Raw genomic sequence first — 11633 nt, 5'->3', positions numbered from 1 at the left:
CAAGTATATCCACAAGAGAGAATAGACATAAATGCCTATCTTCCATCTTTTCATAAAAAGGATCCATCTGCATACTTCCAGTTTCCCATAAAAAGAGATTAAATACATACTTTTGCAGATGCTACTTGAGTGTCTAAATTTTAAGCCATAGACTATAACAAGAAAAAAAGGAGGTCATTATATGATGATAAAGAAGTCAATTCATCAAGAGGATATAACATTTGTAAACATCTATGCATATAACATAAGAAGACCTGAATATATAAAGCTTATATTAACAGATCTGAAAGGAGATACAGCATAAGTATAGTACCGATAAGGGACGCAATACTTCACTTTCAAAATTGAGTAAGTGTTTATGGCCATGCTATCCTGAACAAGCCCAATCCCATCTGACCTTGGAAGCTAAGCAGAATTGGGTCTGGTTAATACTTGGATGAGAAACCACCTAGGAAGACCAGGTGCTGTAGGTGTAAAAAATAAAAAAAAAATAAGGATTGTAAGCTGACAAGGTCCTTGCAATCTGTGAGATCAACCAAGGATTACCTTGCCTAAACAAAACAAAACAAAACTAGATAGGTAATTCAGAAGGAAAATCAATAAAAGAATCTTCGGTGCACACTAAACATTAGATCGGATGAACCTACCAGACATATACTGAACATTCCATTCAATACCAGCAGCATATATAATCTTCTCAAGAGTATAGGGACTATTCTCCAGGATAAATCATACATTAGGCCCTAAAATAAGTCTTAAAAAATATCACATAATTAAAATCATGTCAAACATCTTTTCCAAACACAGTGGTATGACATTAGAAATCAATTACAGGGAAAAAAACTGGAAAATGAACAATTTTGTGGAAATTAAACATCATTTCTTTGAACGGCCAATAGTCAAAGAATAAGTCAATAGAGAAATCAAAAATATCTTCAGACAAATTAAAATGAAAACACAACATTCCAAACTTATGGAATGCAATAAAAGCCATTCTAAGAAATAAATTTATAGCAATAAATGCCTATGTTAAAAAAATTATCTATAATAAGTTACTTTATACTTTAAGGAACTAAAAAAAAATAAACTAAGCTCAAAGTTAATAAAAGGAAGAAAATCATAAAGATCAGAGTGAAAATAAATGAAATAGAGACCAAAAAATGATAATAGAAAAAGATCAATAAAACAAAGAGCTGGGGCTTGAAAAGTCAAACAAAATGAATTTTTAATTATACCTATCAAGAAAAAAAAAAGAGGATTCAAATAAATAAAATTATAAATAAAAGAAAAGATATTATAACTGATACCACAGAAATACAAAAGATCAAAGGACTTAATGAACAATTGTACTCCAACAAATTGGACAACCTAGAATAAATGGATAAATTATTAGAAACATACAAATTACTATATCTGAATCATGAAAAAATAGAAAATATGAATGGACTAATAAGAAGAAATAAAATCACTAATCAAAAACAAAACAACAAAGAAATCCAGGATCAGGAGGGTTTATCAGTTAATTTTATGAAACATTTAAAGAAGAATTAATATCAAATTCCCTCCTCAAAAAAAAAAAAGAAGAGAAAACACTTCTAAACTCGTTTTATCAGGGCAACATTACTCTGTACTCAAATCAAATAAAGACAGTATAAGAAAAGTACAGAAAATTTCTTATGAATATAGATGCAAAAATTCTCAACAAAATATTGTAAGCCAAATTTAACAAGATGTTGAAAGGATCATATGCTGTGATTAAATGGTATTCACTTCGGAAATGCAAAAATGCATCATCTGTAATTCAACATCTTTAAATCAATCAATGCAATATACCATATTAACAAATTGAAGGATAAAAATCATATGATCATTACAATAGATGCAGAACTATTTGGCAAAATTCAACATCCATCATGATAAAAACTCTCAACAAACTTTATATAGAGGTAACATACCTCAACACTAAAAGGGCCACCTAAAAGCATACTCAACAGTGAAAAGCTAAAATCTTTTTCCTAAGCTCAGGAAAAAGATAAGGATTCCCACTCTTGCCACGCTTATTTAAGGTAGTATTGGAAGTCCTAGCCAGAGCAATTAGGTAAAAAATAAAAAAATAAATTCATCCAAATTCGAAAGAAATAAAATTGTCTCTATTTACTAGTGACATAATATTATATAGAGAAAGCTCTAAAGTCTCCTTTAAAACTGTTAGAATTAATCAATAAATTTAGTAAAGTTGCTATATACAAAATCAATACACCTAAATCCATTATGTTTTATACATTAGCAGCAAGAGAAATTAAGAAAACAATCTCAATTACAATAACATTGAAAAATATTAAAATACTTAGGAATAAATTTAACCAAAGAGGTAAAAGATCTGTACACTAAAAGCTATAAGAAATTGAGGAAGACATAAACAATGGAGAGATATTAAAAGAGGATATAATATATGTTTACAAGGAAATACCAGTTGGCCATAAAAAAGATGAACTATTGTCTTTTGGAACGACAGAAGTGGATCTTGAGGGCATAATGCTAAGTGACAAAAAAAAAAAAAGTATGATTTCACTCATATGTGGAATATAAAACAAAAAAGTAACAAATGAGCTAACAAAACAAAAACAAACTCAGAGATATAGAGAACATAATGGTGGCTACCTGGGGGAAAATGGAAGAGGGGGAGGGTAAAAATTGAATAAAGGAGGTTAAATATATGGAAATGAAAGGAAACTAGACTTTTGGTGATGAACAACAAAGTATACAAATATTGTTATAATGTGTACTCCTGCAATGTATATATTATTAACCAATGTTCCTTCAATAAATTTAATTAAAAACAGAAAGATGGTTGGTACTCAAGGATTAGAAGAATTAATACTGTTATTAATATTGTTAACATTTCTACTACTCAAAGCAATCTGCAGATTTATGCAATCCTTATCCAAACCCAATTGTCATTTTTCAGAGAAATAGAACAAACGATGCTAAAATTTTTATGAAAACATGAAAGACCCTGAATAGCCAAAGTGATCTAGAAGTATCATATGTCTGGACTTCAAACTATATTTCAAAACTATAGTAATAAAAATGGTATAGTATTAGTATAAAAAATGGATACATAGATCAATAGAACAGGAGATAAAACATAGGAAAAAATCTATACATGTATAGTCAACTGATTTTAAATAAATGAGCCTAGAAAATAAATGAGGAAAGTTTAGTCTCTTTAATAAATATGTTGGTAAAACTGGTCACATGCAAAAGAATGAAACTTGACCTCAATTTTACACTAAACATAACAATTAATTCAAAATAGATTAAAGAATAGAACATAAGACCTGAAACCATAAAACTTCTAGAAGAAAATATTTAATAAGGTCCTTGACATCAGACTTGGCAGTGACCTTTTGGATTTGACGCCAAAAGAAAAGGTAGTAAAGCAAATTAAACAAGTGGAACTAGATCAGACTAAAAAGATTCTGCACAGTAAAGAAAATCACCAAAAATATGAAAAGGCAACCTACCAAATGAGATAAAATATTTGAAAACACATATTCTATAAGAAGTTAACAACTAAAATATATAAAAATCTCATACGCACAAGAGATAACAAATAATGTTGAGGATGTAGAGAAAAGGGATGCCTTGAGCACTATTGGTGGTAATGTGAACTGGTACAATCACTATGGAAAACAGTATAAAGTTCTCTCAAGAAATTAATAATAGACTACCATACGAATCAGTAATACCACTTCTGGGTATATGTCCAAATGAAACAAAACCATTATCTGGAAGAAATATCCGTATGCCCATGTTTGTTGCAGCATAATTTATAATAGTCAGGGTATGGAAACATTCTAAGTGTTGACAAACGAAAAGATAAAAAAAATGTGATACAAACACAATGGAATATAATACAGCTCTAAGAAAAGGAAATACTATTATTTTTGACAACATGAATAAAACCGGAGAGTGTTAAACTAAGTTAAATAAGCCATAGAGGAAAAGACAAATACTGCATGGTATCATTTAAATGTGGATTAAAAAAAAAAAAAAAGTCAAACCCATAGAAACAGAGTAGAAAAGTAGTTGCCAGGGTCTTGGGGTGAAGAGCGATTGGAAAATAGTATAAACTTTCAGTTATAACTTTCTGTTATAAGATGAATAAGTCTTGAGGATCTAATATTTAATATGGTGACTATAGTTGATAACGATGTATTACATAATTGAAATTTGCTAGAGAGAAGAACTTAAATGTTCTCACACACTCAAAAAGAGTAATATGTGAGGTGATGAATGTGTTAATTAACTTTATGGGACGAATTCTTTCACAATGTGTACATATATTGAATTTTCACATTGTACATTTTAAATATCTTACAATTTAATTTATCACTGTATATCTCAGTAAAGCTAAAAAAGTTTTAAAATAATGTTAATAATTTTACTAAAGGCCCTATGATGTTTTTCCATTCCTATGATTTTTTTTTCATTTCTGCTCGTTAAAGAATTTTACTCTGCTAATCGAATATCATGGGTAGCTTTCTTAGGTTTCTACTCCATTCACTCACTATAATTTACTCTTAGATATAAACTATAAATACAGTTGATATGAAAAATATACCTTCAGGATCTGCGTTTATTTCTTTAGTGTAACTCTGCCAGGAAGAATAAAATGTTTTCTTATGCTGTTACCAGATTCTGCAGAATTTTTTTTTTTGGATTTAATAGAAAATGTGAATTATTTGGCTGCCATCTTACTGAGTACACTATAGTATATACAGATATCAAACTATGATGCTGTACACTTGAAACTTATGTTATTAATCAATGTGTCTTCAATTAAAAAAAAAAGTCTATGAAGACTTTCATCATTCCATTAGTAATTTTTAATACTTCTAACCATGAAATGCTTTTAGTTAAAGCAATTGGGGAAATTTTCTTTTTGGTAATCATAAGACTCACTCTGTCAATGTGCCTTTAGCCTTCCTTTACTCTGTTACTTTATTCTATCATACAAATCTGATTTTGTTACTCTCCACCACGATGTGTTTTAATGACTTTCTATAAGGTATAGGACAATCTCTACATTGATTACCTGGCAGGCAATGCCCTTCATGATCTGGATACTGCCCAAATATATACTTATTCTTACCTTTTTTACTTTGAATTTCAATAATACTCAACTATTTGCCAGGTTTGTCAATACATTGGTGCATGCTGTTTACTTCTAATTACAAATTTAGGTGTCTTTAAATACTTTCCTGAACTCGACATTACCCCTCTCTTTGTTTCCTCCTATTTTCCCTTAGTACTTTGTACAATATGTCTATAAAAGCAAATGCCCATTTATTCACAAAATATATATGCATTTAATATTTCATAATGTAACAGGTATCTCCATCTATTAAGGTTCTTTCCTCATCACCTTGTCTGCTGCAGGAACTCTAGAAAATTTCCTTTGGGAAGAGCGCTCTCAACTGTTCTGAACCTGGATACTTCATTCCTTAGCTCACTCTTTTTCCGCTAATCTTATATTAATGTTTTCTTCTCTCTTGAGACTTTTCAGACTTTGTTTCATTTCTTCCTAGCTTGAACTTTGAATTCTGTCTTCCTAATTTTCCTGTTTGAATAGTAACTCACCTAGTTACACCCAATCCAGACTCCTGAATCCCAGCCTAGGAAAAGCACTAGGGGCTTCAATATGAATGGCAGAGTTTTATGAGTACTAATATTTTTGACATTATTTTCTTCATTTAATCCATCTTGAAAAGAGGAAATAAATTTATTCCTAACATAAAAAACATACTGCATATATATAAACCTAATTAAATAAATGGACAAATAAATTAATTTGTTTTTGCTACATTGCTCACTACAGGGTGATTTTTGACACTGATCTTCCACTCAATTTTCCCTCAAGTAGTTATGGTCTAGGAGAGTGCTTTATAAATTGTACTCTGAGGACTACTCAGAGGGTGATATAAGTACGCTGGGGGCAGGAGTTGAAAGGCAAGAAGAAGGGCCAAGCAGGCAAGGCTCCAGCCTGCTCACATGCATTTCAAGCAGAGAAAATTCCCTAGTGTGCATTTAATGTATTGGACTTATTCCAAATATTTCAGCTGAATAAATGTTTCCAAGACTTAAAAATCAAAATAAATTTTTAAAAAACCACTCGAAACTATTGATGCAAAGCTAAACTAGAGAGTGGCAAGAGGTAACTTCCAATAGCACTTAAATTTGCTTACCTTGTTTCAATTGTACGTTAATAAATTTCCATAAACTTAAAACTTTTCTAAGTATGACACTAAATTTGCTAAGAAGACAAAGCATTATATGCTTGGCAAAGTTGCTTCTACATCTTTAATGATGACAGACTTCCCAAGAATAGCTGATGAACCACATTTGCATAACAAATAGATTTATTTACCCAGGCATCTTTTCACATAGGAAATTCAATGATTTTATAATTTCCTACCACTTTAACTCCTTGGCACCTAGAACTTGAAGTGCCTCCTGCCTGGAAGACAATTGGCAACAAGGAATGCCTTGGAAAGTGCTAATGCAAAAGGATTAGTAAGCTAGTGCAGACAAAATAAATTATGCTTAGCACTTACCGGTTTTCTATGGGCAGTAGGATAAATGAGGTATTATTAGTACTGTACGTTTTGTGCCAGAGGCAATATCTAGCACTCTAGTGCTTTATACTACTTGGTATGCCAGCCCCCACAGTATGTTCTTCTAAGCTAATGCTGACAGAGCAAAGTAACACACTGAGACAAAATCCTTTAAGTTCCTGTGTTCCTTGAAATAAAGGAAGATTAAAAAAAAAAAATCAATGCATTTGTCAATTTGAGAATCAAATAAAAATGTACTGTAGATTTTTTTTTTTTTTAAATAACTCCTATGGCTATTCATCCATACCAAAAAATCAAAGAAAGTGGTTAATAGGTCAAAAAGGATTTAAAAATTTAAAAGATACTTATTTTATTTTATCTCATCACTGATAATCCCTATATTTTCAAAGCAAAGAGCCTCGGGGTTTGAGGGAGTGATTTCTGTCATAGTGTCAATATTTGTAGAAGAGACACATAGAGACAATTTGCAGTTTATGACCCTTTAAATAAATGGCATATTGATAGCAATGGATATTATTTGCCAACATTAGCACAGAAGAAATGTTCCACTTCAGTTCTCAAAATGGAGAATATGAAGACAAGGAGCTGTAGAGCAAAGACTTGCTTCTGAAAGTTATGCTTTCTGAAAGTTATGCTTTGATCCAATGAGACCTAAGTTAATACGTCATACACTTTGCCTTTATTAATGTATGTTATCATTCAACTTTCTGCAGGAAGTTCCACACCATCTTCGACTTTTAAAATTAGGAACAGTAGGCTAGACAAGGACATTACGTTAGTTTGACAAATATATTTGCCAGTAATTGTGTGTTTTTTTTTGTGAGAAAATGTGTACCCCGAATATTTGAAAATTAGCCTATTGTAAACCCTACAGATCATTTAAAAAATTACCTCATTTAGTACAGTCTGCTAAAACATAATTTTTAAGTTGTGGCAAAAGATAATAAAATATTACAGAATTAAGCTTTCACTTTCCCTTGGTATCTCTCAATGTGTGATGTAAGCCTACATGCAGAGCAAGTCATTCTTATTGGTCAATTGAAATAATAAACAAATTTATTCATTTGTGCATCTATTTATCTATTCATTCATTCATTCATTCATTCATTCGGTACATGAAATGGCTACTACAGGATAAGTAACTATTCTAAGTGCTAAGTGCCCAAATATGTAAGCCACAGTTTCCGCTCATAAAAGGATGATGGTATTGTGGAATAGATGTATGAAAAAGAAACATGGACAATAAAAATGTAATAAGAGTTAAGGCAGAGTTAAAACTTGTTTTTTATGGCTATAGAAGCTAGAAGTCAATATGGTAAATTCTTTAGTTATTTCAGTGACCAAATATTTCCAGTAGAATCTGAGAAGACTCATGTTCCCTTCATGACTCCTTGCTTTGGTTTGGAGCCCACTCAATATCTGATAACTCGTCAGCCATAAACTTTCTATCCATGAGATTTCACTGCGGCTGCTAATAGCCTGGAGTGGTTGTCTCCTTAAGAAATTTTTCTGTTCAGTTTTCTTTATATTTAAGAGAATTTTAAAATTTCTTTCTCCAAAGTCAAAACTTCATTTGTCACAGATCTACAGAGCTTTCCTTGCTTCTCTGTGTGTAGCCATAATTTACGTTTTTACCATCAAATCAGCTCCTGATATTTTAGTTCTTATTTAAACTGACACTTGCAGCTCTGCCACTTGCCTGCATTCTTCACACTCCTAATTCTCTTGTCTGTCCATGAAAATTAAAAGGTGCACCAGTTCTACACAAAATTAGAGTTTTATTCTAAATCAGTGATATGTTAGTATCAGAAGTTGAACTGCATTTCAAGAATGTAATGATTTTTCAGCTGACATATTCAGATAGTTTAAAAATATAACTCTTCTTGAAATATACTGAGGGTAGATGTGATGATATTACAACATTGTTTGCAGGGATAGAATCTATACGAAAAATTTTATGAGTTTATAATCACTTTACTTTGAAAGCATTCAAATGTTAAAAAAAAAAAAATGTTTCCTATTAGTTGCCTTCTCTTACTGTGAATTTAACTGTTGCATCCCAGGAAATACTAGTTTCCTTAGGATAGCATTAGTCATCACTTTCTCATTATCAAGCATCCAAGGACACAATTCCATACTGATTTCTTTCCTCTATATCTCATTTCAGAATTTCTCCTCACTATGCATTAGTGCATAGCAAATTCCTGCATATGGTAATTTAGAATTTCACATCAGACCCAAACTGCTATATCCTTCAGTACAATAAGTTATTCAGTGAGTAGGAGAGCAAGTAATATGGAGTTTTATTTATTCTCCATTGAAAAGACAGTGAAAGAAAAAACATTTATGTTTATTCAATCAAATAATACTTGTCTTTCTTTGTACCCTTTCTTTTGCCTTTTATGGGTAGCTATATTTTCCCAGTGAGACAGACACTTCATTCTCTATTAATCTATAATATATAAAAATGTTTTTGAGTTTAGTACCATCTAAATTGACAATTTTCATCCAATCAATCATCAATTGCTCCTTGAGTCCACTCATTTGTTTAAAAAATTTATTGAACAGCAACTATGTATTCATTACTGTGTAGGGAGCTGAAGATACAGTGATGGTCATGACAGATGTGATCCTTGGCTTCGTGGACCTTGCTATTTACAGGTAGAGACATATTTTAAACTCACATAATTAATTGATATCGGTAGTGAGAAATGGTAGTAAGTAATATTAGAGAATTTAGTGTGTGTATTAATGGACCCAAAAAATACCCTGAGAGTCAATGAGAACTTCTCTGAGGAAGCTGAGATCTAAAAGTTGAGTTGGTTATCAGAATGTAGTAAAAATAACACTATGGGCTGCCATACATAAGGAAGAACAATCTGAGGGCACTTGGGGAACAAGAATATTTAGCTCTTTTAACTTTTTTAAAAGCCAATATTCCTGGAAAGAAGGAAATAAGAATAAGATAGATGCAAGATCAAACAATGTCTCTATATGTTTGGTATGGAGTTATATCTATTAGGACAGAGCATGAATAAATACTGGAAGACCCTTCAGAGCTTTCAACAGATATGTGGCATGAAAAAGATTTCGCTTTACAAAAACCACTTTAGTGGTTATATAAATAGATCAAGGTAGGTCTAGAATCAATGTAGATGACCTTACAACCCAAAACTTCCACTCCTAAGTTGACAAACATTTGCACATAAAGCTAGTGTTATTTGTAATAGCCAAAAAGTGAAAATTATTCAAATGTCCACCAATTGATGAATGGAGAAATAATATAATATATTCATACAATAGAATTCTATTTAGCAATAATAAGGGATAAAATACTGATGCATACTACAACATAAATGAGCCTGAAAAGCATCATGCTAAGTAAAAAACCACAAAACAAAAGACCACATATTATACAATTAAATTTATATGAGATATCCAGAAAAGGCAAATGTATAAAGACAGAAAGTAGATGAGATGTTTTCTGGAGGAAAAGAAAAGATCTAGTACACCATATAGCCACACTGCTCTTTCACTGCTTTTTTATTTTATTTTATTTTATTTTATTTTATTTTATTTTATTTTATTTTATTTTATTTTATATTATTATGCTTACTGTAAATAAGCATAAAAGAGCTATGAGATGATGAAATCTCCTAAATTTGATTATGATGATGGTTGCACAACTCGGTAATTTACTAGAAATTATTAAATTGTACAAGTCTAAATGGGTGAAATTTATGATATGTAAGTTATATCCCCAAATAAGAATGTAGGCAGCAGTAATGTAATGGCTATATTGTAGAGACAGAGGAGTGATACAGTAATCAGGGAGATTGTTTCATAAACTGTATAAATGTCCAACCAATGTACTGTACACTTGAAACTCTTAAAAAAATAAAATAAAATGCTTTAAAAATAAAATTGATGTTAATGTATTTGAAAGGTTTTTAGGAAATACAATTGCTTAGATGTTTTGATTGACTGGCAATATACAATGTGGGAGAGACTGTTGTGGATATTTTTGGCAAGAACAACAGCATGGATTATGGACCGGATTGCAAAATGGGGTAAAATGTTCTGACAGTTATAAGCACATCTTGATTATTTTTCTTTTCCAAATCAAGTTGTTACTCTTCTTCTAAAACATTGAGCCTACTCTTAGAAATAAGTATAAAATACAAAATACTAACATCAAATCTAGCACCATCTTCTATCCACACCACTCTTTTACAACTTCTTATGCATGGCAAATCTGTGCCAAAGATGTGGGCTATGGGGATGTCTCTGGTAATCCAGGATGCCATGGTGACTGTTAGTTCTATGTTTCCCAGGCAACTCCTCAGAAATTATCAGAGGCAGCAGCCCATCCCTTTGGCTTAGGAGAGAAATAGTCTGTATGCATAAATCTCTGAGCACTCAAATGAAAAAGTGAAAGGAGAAAACACATACACACATATCCACACACACTACAGAGATATTATTTTAATCAAAAGTGCATTCTAAGAAAAACATGTCATGTGACTTTTACTTTACTTCATATATTTTGGTTTGGTCCCAAGACAACCTACATATTTGGATTATTGGTTTTATTGCTAAATGATTTAAAAAGTATATAGTTTGTATCTCTTTTTTACTGTATGGGACATTTTTTCACAATTTATTCATTCTTTACTACATTGTAATATCCACCTCTTTATTCCTTTTAGAATTAAACATAATGCAGATAGAAAAAAAAAAGTCCCAAATATGGGAGCAACAAGTCATTATTTCTTAGTTGCAGTAAGAGGTATTTGTTCTAAACATTAAAAAATCTAGTATTTTCTTTTACAGGTAGGAGTAAATTTTCTATAGGATCATTTTATTCCCATTTATAGATATAAAAAACATATTTAATGCAATTCTTTTCTCAATAATAATTATAATACTTATTGAGTACTTACTATGTGCCAGGCACATTTATAAATGATATTACACACAGAGAAACACAGA

The 11633-nt window shown here is 31.0% G+C and overlaps 1 pseudogene; it reads left to right on the top strand.

Moving 5' to 3' along the window:
* Positions 1 to 354: 354 nt before the first annotated feature.
* On the top strand, positions 355 to 473 carry LOC118614018 (annotated as a pseudogene).
* The last annotated feature ends 11160 nt before the right edge of the window (positions 474 to 11633 follow it).

This window comes from Rousettus aegyptiacus, unplaced genomic scaffold (assembly GCF_014176215.1).
Source record: "Rousettus aegyptiacus isolate mRouAeg1 unplaced genomic scaffold, mRouAeg1.p scaffold_m13_p_2, whole genome shotgun sequence".
Classification (NCBI taxonomy): Eukaryota; Metazoa; Chordata; class Mammalia; order Chiroptera; family Pteropodidae; genus Rousettus; species Rousettus aegyptiacus.
Note: the sequence above shows the minus strand (reverse complement) of the source record. Positions and strands in the feature narration are given on the sequence as shown.